Source organism: Alnus glutinosa, chromosome 11 (assembly GCF_958979055.1).
Source record: "Alnus glutinosa chromosome 11, dhAlnGlut1.1, whole genome shotgun sequence".
Taxonomy (NCBI): Eukaryota; Viridiplantae; Streptophyta; class Magnoliopsida; order Fagales; family Betulaceae; genus Alnus; species Alnus glutinosa.
The window spans coordinates 8,642,610-8,648,738 of record NC_084896.1 but is presented as its reverse complement, the minus strand read 5'-3'; positions in this window follow the sequence as shown (position 1 = coordinate 8,648,738).

Genomic DNA, 6,129 nt, shown 5'->3' with positions numbered 1-6,129 from the left:
GAGAAAACACTAGGGGTGAGGGTGTGGTCTCCAATTGGTTTTCAATCGTGGAGGATTGTGTGTTTAGTTTTGAAATGTGGAGGTAAAAGTTATGGAGGAGAGCTTGGCGGTTTTGTGTGGACGAATCTCATTAACAGAAGGGAAGAATGCAAGTATCACCATTAATGAAGGTGAGATCGCAGATCTTAAGAAGAAGGGTGCAAGATGCTTAGTGTAGAGTAATGCGATAGAGAAGAAAATTACCATGGAAGCCTTCAAGGACCTATTGTCTAAACTATGGAAGACAGTGTGGAGAATGGTTTTCAAGGAACTAAAGGAGAATCTATGGCGTTTTGAATTCTCTAAAGGTGGCGATAAGAAGAGGGTGATGGAGGGGCGATCATGGCTGTTTGACCAATATCTCTTGTGTTTAATAAATTTGATGGAACTACTCCTTTGTCACATATGAAATTTGGTACTTTACATGTTTTGGTTCAGGTTCATGATATGCCATTGATATGCATGAATAGTGAGGTGGGTTCCAAGATTAGGGCACTAAAGAGATGAATTTTCAGCTTCTTAAAGAATTCACAGCGGAAGAAAATTAATATGGCGATATCCTAGATGCAACCCCTAAAAGCCCCTGGACCAGACAAATTTTAGGCGTGTTTCTACTAAAAATACTAGACGACATTGGGGAGAGTGGTACACAAAGTTGTATTAGGTTTTCTTAACTTTGGTATGCTTGATGCTAATATAAATTCCACTTATATTTCCCTTATCCCAAAACCTAATCCTTCCACAAAAGTTACTAAATTTAGACTTATTAGCCTATGCAATGTCTTGTACAAGATTATTGCAAAAGTATTAGCCAACAAGCTGAAGAAGGTACTGCATCACATTATCTCCTAGAACCAAAGCACATTCATCCCATGAAGATTTATTTCAGATAATATTATGGTGGCTTATAAGGCTCTCTACACCGTGGATGAAGGGAAAGGTGGGTTACATGGCGATAAAGTTGGACATGAATAAGGCCTAAGACAAAGTGGAGTGGGATTTTCTAGAAGTAATCATGAGAAAAATGGATTATGCAAAAAGGTGGATTCAATTGATCATGGTTTGCGTCAGGTCAGTTACTTGCTCGGTCTTAATTAATGGAGCAGCTTCAGAGCATATTACTCTGACATAAGGAATTAGACAGTGAGACTCCATTTTCCCCTTATTTTTTTATTTTGTATGCAGAAGGCTTAAGATCTCCCATTAAGAAGGCAGAATGAGATAAGAAAATAAAAAAAGCTCCTATCACAAGGGGCAAGTTACATTTCAGTCATTTATTTTGTAGTGGTGCTTTCCATAAACAATTATGAGAAGAACTTGGGTTTATTGGCGCTAGTGGGTAGAGAAAAAAAACACAACATTAATTGACATAAAACAAAACTTTGGAGATGTTATAACACAACTTTGAAGGAGCTTAGGATTCATGGTTTCTAAGAATGGAATAAAGGCCACTCCCTAGAAGGTTAGACTAGTGCTAGAGATGCAATCCCCTCAAAACACAAAGCAATTGCAGCAGCTCACAGGGCGCATCGCCGCCCTTAATAGATCCATATCTCGCTCTTTTGATAAGTGCTTGATGTGGTCTTTAGTGTATCAATAATAAAATTATCACTCACAATAGAACGAATCTTTGTAAGAGGTATATGTGAGGGTGTTAAACCTTAATGACTATGGTTTTGGTTGTTAAATTACTAAGATTAACTCTAATTTAATTCAGAAAAGATGTTTGATTTTTAATTTGCAATTAAAACTAAATAAAAACGTAAAAGTAGATGTAAAATAAGTTGGAGAAAATATTGGGGATTGATTTCACCACTAACCTCATAATAATGGTAAATTGCATTTAACATGAGAATTTCACTTACATGAATTATAGGACTCATGTGTAGGGTTGTAAATAAATCAGTATGTTCGACAACCTGCTCGATATCCGCTCGACAAAACCAGATCCGAACTCGAGCTCGGTATTGTACAAACCCGCTTATTACTATAAAAACCCACTCAATTAGTAAGTGATACATACCTGACTCGCTTGACAAAACTCGATAGGGACTTGGGAGCCTAGCTCATTTAATGCTCAACCCAACCTGCGGGCCCAACTCGTTTAGGGCTCGCGAGCTTAGCTTCTATAAAGCTCAACCTGAACCGACTCACTCGTTTGACTCATTAGCTTAGTATTGTACAAACCCGCTTATTACTATAAAAACCCACTCAATTAGTAAGTGATGCATACCCGACTCACTCGATAAAACTCAATAGGGGCTTTGGAGCCTAGCTCGTTTAATGCTCAACCCAACCTGCGGGCCTGACTCGTTTAGGGCTCGCGAGCTTAGTTTCTATAAAGCTCAACCTGACCCGACTCACTCGCTTGACATTTACATATATATATATATATATATATATATATATATATAAGTTTTATATAGATATAAGTATGTATATTAGTAATTAAGTAATATATATTATATTTATATAGGTTACTCGATATTTGTATTTATAGTACCCCATTTAATCATTATATAATTATTATATGAATATGACCATATGATTTAAGTATTATTATTAGATATTTATGAATTATTAGGTCACATGATCTAAGATCTAAAACCATATGAATTATTTGATCATATGATAGTACTTAGCTCATATGATCTCATTTAAGTATTTTCATTAGATACTTATGAGTTGTGATAAAGCTCGACTCAACTCGTTAAATAATTCATATATCTTTGTATATATATACAAATATATGTTAATCAAAATTATTTATATACATTTAAGTATGTATATTAGTAATTGAGTAATATATGTTATAAACGTTACTTTAACATAACATACTAACTAGTTAATTAATAAACTAACATATTATTTAGTTAATTAATATATACTAACTAAATAAGTGACTTAATAGATATAGTTAGAATGCTCAATATTTTGTGTTAATATATCTATATATATGTATGTGTATTATATATTAGTATTAAGTATTAACATACTAATTAGTGACGAGTTAGTTAATATGTTTGTAGTTAACTATAGGTTATTTCGATATATATATATATATAGTTGTTTGTGCGTGTATATATATTTGTATTAACGTACTATCTAGTTAGTTAATAAACTAACATATTAACTAGTTAGTTAATATATACTAACTTAATATTACTAAGTAACTAGTTAAGTTAAATAACATAAGTTATAAGTAGTTAGAAAGTTAGTTAATTGGTAATATGTTAATATGTTACTATGTTTGTGCATGTCAATTATAATTATAAATGTATTAATTAAGTGTATATACTAACTTATATTACTTAAGTGTATATCATTATATCTTAATATAACTAGTTCGTTAATAATTAATACATTAAATATGTTAGATTGTTAGTCTATATTAAGTATTAAGTATTCATGTGTGTGTGTTATTTATTAATGGTTCGTTTTGGATTTGCGATTTCAAAAAGTGTAATTTTAAAATGTGAGATTTGAAAAAATTATTTTTAAAAACGTAGTTAGGGCGAATGGCAAAATCGTATTTTGGCCTTTAAAATCGCATGTTAGTCTTTAAAATTATGCGTTTATAGAAAGACACTCAATAGCCTTCGATTTTAAGAAACAAGTTTTCTGCGTTTTCAAATTGCATTTTTTTAAAAACATAATTTTCAAACAATTTATTTTTTCGATTTGATTTTAAATTACACTTTTTATCTATGAAATCTCAATCACAAACGCACCATGAATCATTATACATTTATTCTTAAACTTATATGTTATTTATTATGCTTATACACTATACATTATAATATATTAATATACTTCAAGTTTCATTTGTTATTTTGGCAAAATAATTGTTTATCTCTTGTTTAGTTTGTTTTCCATGTATTATTTCTACTCCTAGTCTTCTATAGCCAATACTTGTTAGTTTGATTGAAATACAATTGCCGCTTTTGCCTTCATCCAAGACTGTAGATGACTTACGGATGACATAAGCCTTGCAAAGTCACATGATTCCACCGCCACATCCAACAAAGCAGTGACTGCATCCATCTATTATTATTTCACATATTGAGTATTTCATTTTCAATGGCCACGATCATTTCTTGGAAAAGCAAGAAAATCCAAATGAATTACATTTTTTGCAGTTTTCAAATCAAAGCTCTCTTTCTTTCTGACACAAATCACTCATAAAGACACATCAACTCAAAACAAACCTCACACGTTAAACACAAAACACATTATTTCTTTTACAGTTTCTCTTCCCAAAATTCAACTTTCACTCGTTTCTCTCTTCCCAATACCAGCTCTCACATTCAAATGATCGCGTTCCTCATATAAAAGCCAAGATTAGTTTGTTTTCGTTTCTTTCAGCCAAATTCCCTTCACATTTAAATGCACGTCTTCCCCATATTGATGCCTATATCAGCTTGTTCTCGTTTCTTTTAGGCTTTGAGCCAAACATCCTTCACCTTCTTTATATCTCACATTCTCCACCAAGACCCACATGGGCACTAAACCCATAATCATGCATGCTCCACAGCTCCATCTCGAGCTTTGACTCTCGCTCTCCTCCTAGAGAGACTCACATGACCAACCTAGATTAGCTCTCAAACTCCCACGTAGGGGTTGTAGCTCCTGCAGCAAACTAGAGAGGTGCGGCTGTTGCGATTGACAACGAGCCCAAGGCGAACCGAGCTACAGATAATGGCTCAAACGGGTTTTTTTACCGAACTCGGTCTCGAGTTGTGCTCAGCTTAATACTTTAGCCCAAGTCAAGTCAAGCCGGTCAATTACCTGGCTCAACTCAAATAGCATTTTCAACGAGCTCTAGCTTGAGTTAGGATAAGTCTTTAGTGAGCCAAGCTTAGACAAGCATTTCTTAGCCCAGCTCAAGCTTGACCTCGGATCAATTAAGGGTCCTCATAAACAAGCCAGTCTCGAAATTTCAAAGCTCGACTCAGCTTGGCTCGATTACAGCCTTACTTGTGTGTGTTTGTCAAGCACCCAACGATGTCATCAAGAAAATTCTTTTATTAAGAAATAAGAATAGCCCATCTTCGGTTAGTACGGATTGTCCACCTAACCATTAAGATGTAATACGATCCGTCTTCCCTAAGTATGGGCTATCAAATCTCTTAATTAGCATACATGTAATCAAGTGATAAGTATAACTCATCTTTCGACAAGCATGAATTGTTTTACTTAAATTAAACTAACTAGAGTGTAGAGCATTTTATTCTTCCTAGGCATGGCGTATCAAACCCTCTTGATTTTGTGTCAATTAAAACCGTTGTAAAACCATCCTCCGTATAATCACAGAAAATACGAAGGTTGAGTTCAATAAATAGAAACAGCTTTCTAAGACAAATTAAGAGGTTTATCAAAATTAAATATAATCATTAGAGTATAATCTCAAGATTAAATAATCATCTTTTATGTTCATAAATTTCTCAAAGAAAAACACAATTACACTATTATTACTTGAAAATGGCTACATCAATATCCTATGGATGATTTAGCCGCTCATATAGGTGCTGAAAATCGTCTTTGTTGATGAGAAATCCATTCCAAGAAGCTAATGGAATATTTGCTCTTTTCATCAAAAACCTAGCCACTAATCATATTGATTTCTATTATGTAATGTGGCATTTTTATAATGCATGAATACAAGGTGTATTTATAGAATAGAATAGCAACCCTAGTTCAATCTGTGGTCTTTTAGAACTTCTAGTCCAAATAGAAGAAGAAAAAGTTCTTTCATTTTCTAGTTTCTGCATTGCTGTCAGTTCTATCTCATGAATATGCTTGAGCTCTATCAAGTGTGCGCTCGAGCCTTTATGCTGGTAGTTTTCTATACTCGAGCCTTTCTGTGATGTGCTTGAGCTCCTATGCGATCGAGCCCTTTGAGGTGTGCTTGAGCGTTTTGCCTTGCAAATTGCTGGATTTGAAGCTTTAAAACCGAAGGATTACATGTGTTTTTCCTTTAGACTTATGAGAATGCTTAAAACATAAAAATAATACAAAACGTTATATCACATGAAACTAAGAGGTTAACATATGCAAGTTAAGAGGCTTGAATGTGCATCATTCGACGCT